Here is a 13,261-nt window from a genome sequence, read left to right as displayed (position 1 = left end):
GGGTAAGTATACACAATGCACATGCAACAGTCAAAAAGCAGCGTATTTTGTGTATTGATGGTAAGATATTGGCTAGTGCAACATTGTGGACTCAATTTGAACCTGAATGCATCACCGACATGTCCTGTTATCATTTTCAGTCATAGTTTAAAATACAAAAAATTGACCTTTATTTAACTAGGCAAGTCAGTTAAGAACAAATTCTTATTTTCAATGACAGCCTAGGAACAGGAGCAGAGCGACAGATTTTTACCTAGCCAGCTCAGGGATTCAATCTTGCAACCTTTCGGTTACTAGTCCAACACTCTGACCATTAGGCTACCTGCCGCACCTGCACCAAAGGAGTCTGCTGGATCTTTCTCTAAAAGGGGGGCTGAACTTCCTCAATTAATCTTGGTTTCAATTCTCCCCATTAGGAAATGCGAATGAGATTTGGGTTTTGGAGGCATGCTTTTACGTGGGTGTCTCTCGTTTGTGTGTGTGTGTGTTTGTTCGAACCAGAGGAGGCTGGGAGGAGGAGCTATAGGAGGACAGGCTCATTGTGATGGCTGGAATAGAATAAATGGAATGGAATCAAACATGTAGTTTCCATATGTTTGATACCGTTCCATTAATTCCATTCCAGCCATTACAATGAGCCTGTCCTCCAAAAGCTCCTCCCACCCACCACCTCCTTTGGTTCAAACGTGGGAAGCTATTGTACTTTCACTCTGCCAAAACAATACACAGTTACAGTCACTCACCCTTCTAGATAACTTGAAACAGTCTAACCAGGTCTTGTTTCTGGAAGTAGCCGAGCTAGCCAACTTCCTTCAACAGTTAGCTTCAGCCACTGATGTGGGACCATGGCAAAGTTGGTTTGACTTTGGATAGCCTATCTCTGGGGATAGATAGCGACTCAATAAATTACACAATGTAAATGGGACAATATTTTCATGTTGCACATCTTTTAGGTGTCTCATTAAATGCTTTCAATATTTGTATGTTCATTTCTACAATTTTTAGTTGATTTGAGGTTTTAAAGTCATTGAAATTTGGAGCTATTGACATTTTAAAATATTGTCCTATGTGCATTGTGTCATTTACTGATGGTCCCTAACTAGCTCCATAGGGATATCGAATGTCAAACCAAATTGACCATGGCCAATTGATGATTACTTGGGTGCTACCAGCTGTGGGCATTGGGCAGGGTTAAATTAAACCCAACTCAGGAAAACTGTTATGGTACCCTTCATTCCGTGACATACAATTGTTTCCTAATTATCTCGCAAATCTCTGTTTTGAACGAGACTGACTTTATGACTACGTTATCCTATTTCCACTTTGTACTCAATCGACACTAGAATATATTTTTCGGACGAATATCAATGCCACATAGGCTGTTTCCTACCAGAGAAATTGTTTATTGCCTTCAGTTGCATTCCTCATTCTAATCGGTCTAATGAAGGATCCTTCAGACTTTTCGTTATAGGAGTATTTCTTTAGAGATCCGGGAGAGAACATACATGAGATTAAGGGAGAAATAAAAAGTTGATGAGACCCAAGAGGAGGGTTGGAGAGGAGATGATATGTGCGCTGTTGAAGAAACCGATGGAGGGGAAATTGAAGTGGAGAACAACAAGGGATCGTAGGTGGCCTTCTGTTTCTTTTCATCCAACTCTCTCTCACTCTTTCGCGTTGCTCCCACTCCCTCTGTCTCTCCCTCCCCTGTTCTTGTTTCCTCTAAGTGGTTGTGTGTGGAAACGGAAGGGTAGTAGGTGACATTTCATAGACTGTCCTACACAAGCACCAGAGTAACAGAACAGTGTAACGTAGCCGAAAAACAGTCCTCCACCACTGTGCCAAGCATCTCTGCCTCTCTTCTACCAGCCATTGGCATCATATGTTTCCATATACTTATTATTAAACCAAAACCTCAAGCCATATTCCATTATTCTTGTCATCCCTCACTCCCATTCCTTCTCCAAAGAGTGTGAAGAAACTGTGACCCCCCCCAGTAGCCAACTTGTCTAGGGTGAGGTAACGGTTTTGCTGTTAGACACAATAACGTAAGGAAGTAAGCACACTATATACAGGAAATATTTAAAAAGTTAGTTCCAATACCATATTTACAGTTGACGTCGGAAGTTTACATACACTTAGGTTGGAGTCATTAACTTGTTTTTCAACCACTCCACAAATTTCTTGTTAACAAACTATAATTTTGGCAAGTTGGTTAGTACATCTACTTTGTGCATGACACAAGTCATTTTTCCAACAATTGTTTACAGACAGATTATTTCACTTATAATTCACTGTATCACAATTCCAGTGGGTCAGAAGTTGACTGTGCCTTTAAACAGCTTGGAAAATTACAGAAAATTCTGTCATGGCTTTAGAAGCTTCTGATAGGCTAATTGACATAATTTAAGTCAATATGAGGTGTACCTGTGGATGTATTTCTAGGCCTACCTTCAAACTCAGTGCCTCTTTGCTTGACATCATGGGAAAATCAAAATAAATCAGCCAAGACCTCAGAAAAAGAATTGTAGACCTCCACCAAGTCTGGGTCATCCTTGGGAGCAATTTCCAAATGCCTGAAGGTACCACGTTCATCTGTACAAACAATATAAACACCATGGGACCACACAGCCATCATACCACTCAGGAAGGAGACGCGTTCTGTCTCCTGGAGATGAACGTACTTTGGTGCGAAAAGTGCAAATCAATCCCAGAACAACAGCAAAGGACCTTGTGAAGATGCTGGAGGAAGCGGGTACAAAAGTATCTATATCCACAGTAGAAATGAGTCCTATATCGACATAACCTGAAAGGCCGCTCAGCAAGGAAGAAGCCACTGCTCCAAAACCGCCATTAAAAAAAAGCCAGACTACGGTTTGCAGCTGCACATGGGACAAATACTTTTTTGAGAAATGTCCTCGGGTCTGATGAAACAAAAATAGAACTGTTTGGCCATAATGACCATCGTTATGTTAGGAGGGAAAAGGGGGAGACTTGCAAGCCGAAAAACACCATCCCAACCGTGAAGCACGGGGGTGGCAGCATCTTGCTTTGCTGCAAGAGGGTCTGGTGCACTTCACAAAATAGATGGCTTCATGAGGAAGGGAATTTATGTGGATATATTGAAGCAACATCTCAAGACATCAGTCGGGAAGTTAAAGCTTGGTCGCAAATGGGTCTTCCAAATTGACTGACCCAAAGCATACTTCCAAAGTTGTGGCAAAATGGCTTAAGGACAACCAAGTCAAGGTATTGGAGTGGCCATCACAAAGCCCTGACCTCAATCCTATTGACAATTTGTGGGCAGAACTGAAAAAGCATGTGCGAGCAAGGAGGCATACAAACCTGGTTCAGTTACGCCAGCTCTGTCAGAAGGAATGGGACAAAATTCACCCAACTTATTGTAGGAAGCTTGTGGAAGGCTACCCGAAACATTTGACCCAAGTTAAACAATTTAAAGGCAATGCTACCAAATACTAATTGAGTGTATGTAAACTTCTGACCCACTGGAAATGTGATGAAAGAAATAAAAGCTGAAATAAATCATTCTCTCTACTATTATTCTGCCATTTCAAATTCTTAAAATAAAGTGGTGATCCTAAGACAGGGAAATTTTACAAGGATTACATGTCAGGAATTGTGAAAAACTGAGTTTAAATGTATTTGGCTAAGGTGTATGTAAACTTCCGACTTCAACTGTACATGTGCAGGGATACTGGAGTGATGGAGGTAGATACAGTGCATTCGGAAACTATTCAGACCCATTGACTTTTTCCACATTTTGTTACTTTTCAGCCTTATTCTAAATGGTATTTTTTTCCTCATCAATCTACACACAATACCCCATAATGACAAATCCAAAACAGATTTTTAGATAAAACTTAAATAATTACGTTTACATAAGTATTCAGACCTTTTACTCAGTACTTCGTGGAAGCACCATTGACAGGGATTACAGCCTTGAGTCTTCTTAGGTATGACCCTTCAAGCTTGGCACCCCTGTATTTGGGGAGTTTCTCCCATTCTTCTCTACAGATCCCCTCAAGTTCTGTCAGGTTAGATTGGGAGCGTCGCTGTATAGCCATTTTCAGGTCTCTCCAGAGATGTTCCATCTGGCACTCTGGAGCAGGTTTTCATCAAGGATCTCTCTGTAGTTTGCTCCCTTCACCTTTCCCTTGATCCTGACTAGTCGCCGTTCCCTGTCACTGAAAAACATCTCCACAGCATGATGCTGCCACCACCATGCTTCATTTAAGGGATGGTGCCAGGTTTCCTCCAGACGTGATGCTTGTCATTCAGGCCAAAGAGTTCAATCTTGGTTTCATCAGACCAGGGAACTTTATTTCACATGGTCTGAGAGTCCTTTAGGTGCCTTTCGGCAAACTCCAAGCGGGCTGTCATGTGCCTTTTACCGAGGAGTGGCTTCCGCCTGGCCACTCTACCATAAAGGCCTGATTGGTGGAGTGCTGCAGAGATGGTTGTCCTTATAGAAGTTTCTTCCATCTCTACATAGGAGCTCTGTCAGAGTGACCATTGGGTTCTTGGTCACCTACCTGACCAAGGCTCTTCTCCCCCGATGGCTCAGTTTGGCCGGGCTACCAGCTCTAGGAAGAGTCTTGGTGGTTACAAACTTCTTCCATTTAAGAATGATAAAGGCCACTGTGTTCTTGGATACCTTCAATGCTGCAGAAATGCTTTGGTACCCTTCCCCAGATCTGTGCCTTGATACAATCCTGTCTCAGAGTTTTACGGACAATTGTTTTTTGCTCTGACATGCACTGTCAACTGTGAGACCTTATATAGACAGGTATGTGCCTTTCTAAATCGCTCCGGTTGGAGCGAGCGGTCGCATTCGCACTTCGCTCTGCAGGTTGTATAACTTTTTCATTACATTTCATTATAGTACAACGGTTGATTTGTCTAATCTTAGCAATTCTTCTTAGCTAGCTACATAGCCGTCCTTGTATCAGAGATAATTGCATAATTATCGTATTTCGTCGCCCTAACGTAGCCTTCACTGCTATTCGCCCAGGAGCTAGCTAACGCTAGCTAACGCACACAGATTAGCATCACTGTAGTGCTATTCACTCAACTGTACGACTTGATTAGTTTACTGTTAGCTAGCTACATAATCTTAGCCATTCTTCTTAGCTAGCTACATAGCCGTCCTTGTATCAGAGATAATTGCATAATTATCGTATTTCGTATTTCGTCGCCCTAACGTAGCCTTCACTGCTATTCGCCCAGGAGCTAGCAACGCTAGCTAACGCACACAGATTAGCATCACTGTAGTGCTATTCACTCAACTGTACGACTTGATTAGTTCAGTGTTAGCTAGCTACATAGCTGTCTTTGTTTCCAAGATAATTGTGTAGTTTAGTGTGTGTAGCCTTGGAGTGATTATCTTAATTCACTGAGGTTCGCTAGCCAGCTATTGTCGTTCTTTTAACTCAACGTAACGTAAACAACACTGCTAGCCAGCCAGCTAGCCCCCGAATAGCAGCACTGTAGAAATTATTACACTCAACGGAACGACTTGATTAGTGTAGTGTCAACAACGCAGCTACTGCCAGCTAGCCTACTTTAGCAGTACTGTATCATTTTAATCATTTTAGTCAATAAGATTCTTGCTACGTAAGCCTAACTTTCTGAACATTCGAGACGTGTAGTCCGCTTGTCATTCCAATTTCCTTGCATTAGCGTAGCCTTTTCTGTAGCCTGTCAACTATGTGTCTGTCTATCCCTGTTCTCTCCTCTCTGCACAGACCATACAAACGCTCCACACCGCGTGGCCGCGACCACCCTAACCTGGTGGTCCCAGCGCGTACGACCCACGTGGAGTTCCAGGTCTCCGGTAGCCTCTGGAACTGCCAATCTGCGGCCAACAAGGCAGAGTTCATCTCAGCCTATGCCTCCTCCAGTCCCTTGACTTCTTGGCACTGACGGAAACATGGATCACCACAGATAACACTGCTACTCCTACTGCTCTCTCCTCGTCCGCCCACGTGTTCTCGCACACCCCGAGAGCTTCTGGTCAGCGGGGTGGTGGCACCGGGATCCTCATCTCTCCCAAGTGGTCTTTCTCTCTTTCTCCCCTTACCCATCTGTCTATTGCCTCCTTTGAATTCCATGCTGTCACAGTTACCAGCCCTTTCAAGCTTAACATCCTTATCATTTATCGCCCTCCAGGTTCCCTTGGAGAGTTCATCAATGAGCTTGATGCCTTGATAAGCTCCTTTCCTGAGGACGGCTCACCTCTCACAGTTCTGGGCGACTTTAACCTCCCCACGTCTACCTTTGACTCATTCCTCTCTGCCTCCTTCTTTCCACTCCTCTCCTCTTTTGACCTCACCCTCTCACCTTCCCCCTACTCACAAGGCAGGCAATACGCTTGACCTCATCTTTACTAGATGCTGTTCTTCCACTAACCTCATTGCAACTCCTCCAAGTCTCCGACCACTACCTTGTATCCTTTTCCCTCTCGCTCTCATCCAACACTTCCCACACTGCCCCTACTCGGATGGTATCGCGCCGTCCCAACCTTCGCTCTCTCTCCCCCGCTACTCTCTCCTCTTCCATCCTATCTTCTCTTCCCTCTGCTCAAACTTTCTCCAACCTATCTCCTGATTCTGCCTCCTCAACCCTCCTCTCCTCCCCTTACTGCATCCTTTGACTCCCTATGTCCCCTATCCTCCAGGCCGGCTCGGTCCTCCCTCCCCCGCTCCGTGGCTCGACGACTCATTGCGAGCTCACAGAACAGGGCTCCGGGCAGCCGAGCGGAAATGGAGGAAAACTGCGCTCCCTGCGGACCTGGCATCCTTTCACTCCCTCCTCTCTACATTTTCCTCCTCTGTCTCTGCTGCTAAAGCCACTTTCTACCATTCTAAGTTCCAAGCATCTGCCTCTAACCCTAGGAAGCTCTTTGCCACCTTCTCCTCCCTCCTGAATCCTCCCCCCCCTCCCTCCTCCCTCTCTGCAGATGACTTCGTCAACCATTTTGAAAAGAAGGTCGATGACATCCGATCCTCGTTTGCTAAGTCAAACGACACCGCTGGTTCTGCTCACACTGCCCTACCCTATGCTCTGACCTCTTTCTCCCCTCTCTCTCCAGATGAAATCTCGCGTCTTGTGACGGCCGGCCGCCCAACAACCTGCCCGCTTGACCCTATCCCCTCCTCTCTTCTCCAGACCATTTCCGGAGACCTTCTCCCTTACCTCACCTTCCCTGACCGCTGGCTACGTCCCTCCCGTCTTCAAGAGAGCGAGAGTTGCACCCTTCTGAAAAAACCTACACTCGATCCCTCCGATGTCAACAACTACAGACCAGTATCCCTTCTCTCTTTTCTCTCCAAAACTCTTGAGCGTGCCGTCCTTGGCCAGCTCTACCGCTATCTCTCTCAGAATGACCTTCTTGATCCAAATCAGTCAGGTTTCAAGACTAGTCATTCAACTGAGACTGCTCTTCTCTGTATCACGGAGGCGCTCCGCACTGCTAAAGCTAACTCTCTCTCCTCTGCTCTCATCCTTCTAGACCTATCGGCTGCCTTCGATACTGTGAACCATCAGATCCTCCTCTCCACCCTCTCCGAGTTGGGCATCTCCGGCGCGGCCCACGCTTGGATTGCGTCCTACCTGACAGGTCGCTCCTACCAGGTGGCGTGGCGAGAATCTGTCTCCTCACCACGCGCTCTCACCACTGGTGTCCCCCAGGGCTCTGTTCTAGGCCCTCTCTTATTCTCGCTATACACCAAGTCACTTGGCTCTGTCATAACCTCACATGGTCTCTCCTATCATTGCTATGCAGACGACACACAATTAATCTTCTCCTTTCCCCCTTCTGATGACCAGGTGGCGAATCGCATCTCTGCATGTCTGGCAGACATATCAGTGTGGATGACGGATCACCACCTCAAGCTGAACCTCAGCAAGACGGAGCTCCTCTTCCTCCCGGGGGAAGGACTGCCCGTTCCATGATCTCGCCATCACGGTTGACAACTCCATTGTGTCCTCCTCCCAGAGCGCTAAGAACCTTGGCGTGATCCTGGACAACACCCTGACGTTCTCAACTAACATCAAGGCGGTGTCCCGTTCCTGTAGGTTCATGCTCTACAACATCCGCAGAGTACGACCCTGCCTCACACAGGAAGCGGCGCAGGTCCTAATCCAGGCACTTGTCATCTCCCGTCTTGATTACTGCAACTCGCTGTTGGCTGGGCTCCCTGCCTGTGCCATTAAACCCCTACAACTCATCCAGAACGCCGCAGCCCGTCTGGTGTTCAACCTTCCCAAGTTCTCTCACGTCACCCCGCTCCTCCGCTCTCTCCACTGGCTTCCAGTTGAAGCTCGCATCCGCTACAAGACCATGGTGCTCGCCTGCGGAGCTGTGAGGGAACGGCACCTCAGTACCTCCAGGCTCTGATCAGGCCCTACACCCAAACAAGGGCACTGCGTTCATCCACCTCTGGCCTGCTCGCCTCCCTACCACTGAGGAAGTACAGTTCCCGCTCAGCCCAGTCAAAACTGTTCGCTGCTCTGGCCCCCAATGGTGGAACAAACTCCCTCACGACGCCAGGACAGCGGAGTCAATCACCACCTTCCGGAGACACCTGAAACCCCACCTCTTCAAGGAATACCTAGGATAGGGTAAGTAAGGGTAGGTAATCCTTCTCCCCCCCCAACAAGATTTAGATGCAAGTGGCTGTTCCACTGGTTGTCATAAGGTGTATGCACCAATTTGTAAGTCGCTCTGGATAAGAGCGTCTGCTAAATGACTTAAATGTAAATGTAAATCATGTCCCATTAATTGAATTTACCACAGGTGGACTTCAACCAAGTTGTAGAAACATCTCAAGAATGATCAATGGAAACAGATTTCACCTGAACTCAATTTCGAGTCTCATTGCAAAGGGTCTGAATATTATGTATAATGGCGCTGGAGGGGATGGCTGCCATTTTACAGGCTCCTAACCAACTGTGACATTAAAAAAAAAAAAAAAAATCTGTATTGCTTGTAACTAATTTTGTACATAATGTTGCTGCTACCGCCTCTTATGACCAAAAATAGCTTCTGGATATCAGAACAGTGATCACTCACCTCAAACTGGACAAAGATATTTTCTTAAATGAGTCCGACGCGAAGGATGTACTGTTTCTCCGAGACCAGGCCCAAATCCTCATCATTTGTGTCAAGAAATGACGAAGGTACAGGGGGCGGAGATTGGGGTGCCTTGTGAGAATTACCCGCCTCTACCATCCGTTCTATTGGCCAACATGCAATCACTGAAGAATAGAGTAGCAGATGCTTGCATGTGAGTGGGTGTGTAGAGTCAGTATAAATGTATGTGCATATTATGTGTGAGTGAGTGTTTGTTTGTGTGTTGGAGTGACAGTGTGTGTGTAGGGCCCTGTGAGTATTGATAGAGAAATAAAAGGTCAATAAAGGTACTAGCTAAACTCAGTCCGTGTCGCTATTTTGTTAGCTATCTTTCATTCGTATTGCTTGGGGATAGAAGCTGTTCAAGAGCCTGTTGGTCAGACTTGATGCACCTGTACCTCTTGTTGTTTAGCAGCAGAGAAAATAGTCTATGGCTTGGGTGGTTGGGCTCTTTGATTATTTTTCTCTGGCCTTCTTTTCACACAGCCTGATATAGAGGTCCTGGAAGGCAGGGAGCTCAACCCCAGTGATGTAATGGGCTGTCAGCACAACCCTCTGTTGCGCCATGCGATCTAGGGCCGTGCTATTGTCATACCAAGAAGTGATGCAGCCAGTCAATATGCTCTCGATGGTGCAGCTGTAGAACCTTTTCAAGATTTGAGGGCCCATGCCAAACTTTTTCAACCTTATGAGGGGGAACAGGCACTGAGGTACGACTGTGTGTTTGGACCATTTGAAGTATTTCGTGATTTGGACACCGAGGAACTTGAAGCCGTCTACCTGCTCCACTGCCACCCCGTTGATGTGAATGGGGGCGTGCCCCCACCCCCCCATTTCCTGTATTCCACAATCAGCTCATTTGGTCTTGCTGACGTTGAGGGAGAGGTTGTTGCTCCGACACCACACTGCCAAAACATTAAGGGTTCTTCTCCTCCTTTGTGAGGCGACCTTGGCGTCCCTAATCAGAGTGACAGTCAGACGCTGGAGGCGAGAAAGGGGGGAGACGGGGTATATTTTCAGGCCCTACTGTGCCTTCAGAATGTATTCATACCCCTTGATTTATTCCACATTTTGTTGTTTTACAGCCTGAATTCAAAATGGATTAAGTTAATTTGTTTCTCTCTTACCCATCTACACACAATACCTCATAATGATGAAGTGAAAACATGTTTGTAGAAATGTTTGCAAATATATTGAAAATGAAATACAGCAATATCTCATTTACACAAGTATTCACACCCTTGAGTCAATACTTTGCAGAAGCACCTTTGGCAGCGATTACAGTTGTGAGTCTTTCTGGGTAAATCTCTAAAGAGCTTTCCACACCTGGATTATGCAACATTTGTCCATTATACTTTTCAAAATTCTTCAAGCTCTGTCAAATTGGTTGTTGACCATTGCTAAACATCCATTTTCATATCTTGCCATAGATTTTTTTAAGTAGATTTAATTCAAAACTGTAACTCGGCCACTCAGGAACATTCACTTTCTTCTTGGTAAGCAACTCCAGTGTAGATTTGGCCTTGTGTTGTAGGTTATTGTCCTGCTGAAAAGTGAATTCATCTCACAATGTCTGGTGGAAAGCAGACTGAACCAGGTTTCCCTTTGGGATTTTACCTGGGCATTGCTCCATTCCGTTTATTTTTTTTATCCTGAAAAACTCCCCAGTCCTTAACAATTACAAGCATACCAATAATATGATGCAGTGACCACTATGCTTGAAAATAAAGAGTGGTACACAGTAATGTGTTGTATTGGATTTTCCCCAAACATGACACTTTCTGTTTAGGACAAAAAGTGAATTGCTCTGCCAATCTTTTTGTAGTATTACTTTAGTGCCTTGTTGCAAACAGGATGCATGTTTTGGAATATTTTTCTTATGTAGAGGCTTCCTTCATTTCCTTCAATTAGGTTAGTATTGTGGAGTAACTACAATGTGGTTGATCCATCCTCAGTTCTCTTATCACAGCCATACAACTCTGTAACTGTTCTAAAGTCACCATTGGCCTCATGGTGAAATCCCAGAGCGGTTTCCTTCCTCTCTGGCAACTGTGTTAGGACGGATTCCTGTGTCTTTGTAGTGACTGTGTGTCACTACAAAGACACAGGACACTCTATATAAACCATCCAAAATGTAATTAATAACTTCACCATGCTCAAAGGGGTATTCCATTTTTTTTTACCCATCTACCAATTGGTGCCCTTCTTTGTGAGGCATTGGAAAACCTCCCTGGTCTTTGTGGTTGAATCTGTGTTTGAAATTCACTGCTCGACTGATAATTGTGTGGGGGTACAGAGATGAGGTAGTCATTCAAAAATCAAAAGTGTTGAATACTTATTGACTCAAGACATTTCAGCATTTCAGGTTTAATGTATTTGTAAATATTTTTGAAAAACATAATTCCACTTTGACATTATGGGGTATCGTGTGTAGGCCAGTGACAAAACAAATCTCAATTGAATCCATTTTAAATTCAGGCTGTAACATAACAAAATGTGGAAAAAGTCAAGTGGTGTGAATACTATACACTTTTCATCTTCTGTCTTAGTTGAATTAAAACACTGTTGCTTTGTCTGTGCTTACCAGTATTACAACTAGCCTAAATTCAGCCTTGGAATTGAACTATAGGCCTATATACAAAGTACAACTAATTATGACTAGTTCATTTATGGTACAGGGAAACTAGTTTCCACAACAGGGTCTTGAGATCAGGGTGTCAGGTGCATACCGTTGTGGGTGAAGCTTATTGCTTTTCAAAAGACATTTAACAAAAGCTAGATGGGGAACCTTGTTCTGTAGCCGTGAACTGTTTGTGATGGAGGTAATTGATGATAATGAGGCTTATGCAGGAATCAATCAATCAATCATGATGAATAGTTAGGCTAACATTGATTAACCATTATTATCTATATTGTGAGATCTGAAAGATAGGGTAAGCAACCTGATGATTGGCTAAGGTTTTATAATCTGACCAGAGGTTACATAAAATGTATTTGACTTGTCTCCCCTCTCCTCTCCTATTTTAAACCGCAGGATTGTAATGAGGAAATCTATTTTTCTTTCCTAAGTGGTGCTGAATGGCATAGGGAACCACACTGAACAACAGAACACACGAGCCGACACTGATATGGGGAGAGTCCAATTCACACCAACACATCTGCAATTATTTAAAAAAAACACATAGGCACACACTAAAGAGCTATTGAGTAGGGGATGAAGGAGGATGGCATTTGTCACTTACTACCATTGCGTGTCAATGATGTTATGATGAAGATATTTTCAAATTGACAGTCTTCTCAACACTCTATAGCTTTCTTCCCCCACAAGATGATAGGGGGCCCCATATCTTCAAGGCCTTTTAAAAGCCCAAAGACAATATCAACTGAGGCCCTCAAGTCATACAAGTGACAGGCACACAGTTGAGGCACAGCTACTGAGGAAAAGAGAGGTGAAATGGAGGGAAGAGAGGGAGGAAGGGTTTTTAAAGGAGGAAAGGGGATTAATAAAGAGAAGGGTCAGAGGGAGAGTGGAGATTTAATGGCCAGAGTAGCAAGGGTAAGTGGAGGGCTCAGAACGGAGGGGGAGGGGGAGACGGAGAGAGAGAATGAGACGGAGTGAATGGGGCCTTTGTGATCAAAAGGCTTGTTTATTTTCTTGGTGCTTGAACTCTTCAGGAAACACATTGGGTCTGTCTCTGCTGTCTAGCGTCCTCACCTTACAAACCCTCCCCGAGCTAACTTCAAATGTGCCTGCTTGTGCCCTTTCGCCTCTCAACAGCACTGAGATAGTTCCAACATTAGATTACATACTTTAGACTGAGGAAAGTGGAGACGTATACTATATAGACACACACGCACACACTGTTCATTTTCTCCTCTCTCCCCACTCCTTCCCTCTCCCAGCTGGTATTCACACGTGTGTAATGGGATTACTACGCTCTTGCACTGGGGAAAGGGGGCCGAAATGGAGGGAAGAAGAGGGGATGATGAGGCCATGGAAGATAAGAGCCGGGGGAGGAAGAGGGTGGGGAGGTTATAAAGGGGATGGTTGAGGAAAAGACGAAGTTACAGGGGGCGGAGATCGGAGTGCCTTGTGAGGATTCATCG

General features: G+C 45.0%; 1 protein-coding gene across 1 annotated transcript in view; it reads right to left on the bottom strand.

The window, feature by feature from the left end:
* LOC118398204 (ETS domain-containing transcription factor ERF-like) overlaps positions 1 to 840 on the bottom strand; it is a 28,894-nt gene extending 28,054 nt beyond the window's left edge. The window contains exon 1 of the mRNA XM_052470445.1: positions 744 to 840. The gene's annotated coding sequence lies outside the window, so the exon portion shown is untranslated. The remainder of the gene's footprint in view (positions 1 to 743) is intronic.
* Between the last annotated feature and the right edge of the window lie 12,421 nt (positions 841 to 13,261).

The sequence above is a fragment of the Oncorhynchus keta genome, chromosome 19 (assembly GCF_023373465.1).
Source record: "Oncorhynchus keta strain PuntledgeMale-10-30-2019 chromosome 19, Oket_V2, whole genome shotgun sequence".
Lineage (NCBI taxonomy): Eukaryota > Metazoa > Chordata > Actinopteri > Salmoniformes > Salmonidae > Oncorhynchus > Oncorhynchus keta.
The sequence above is the reverse complement of the archived record's forward strand: the minus strand, read 5'-3'. Positions and strand labels throughout refer to the sequence as shown.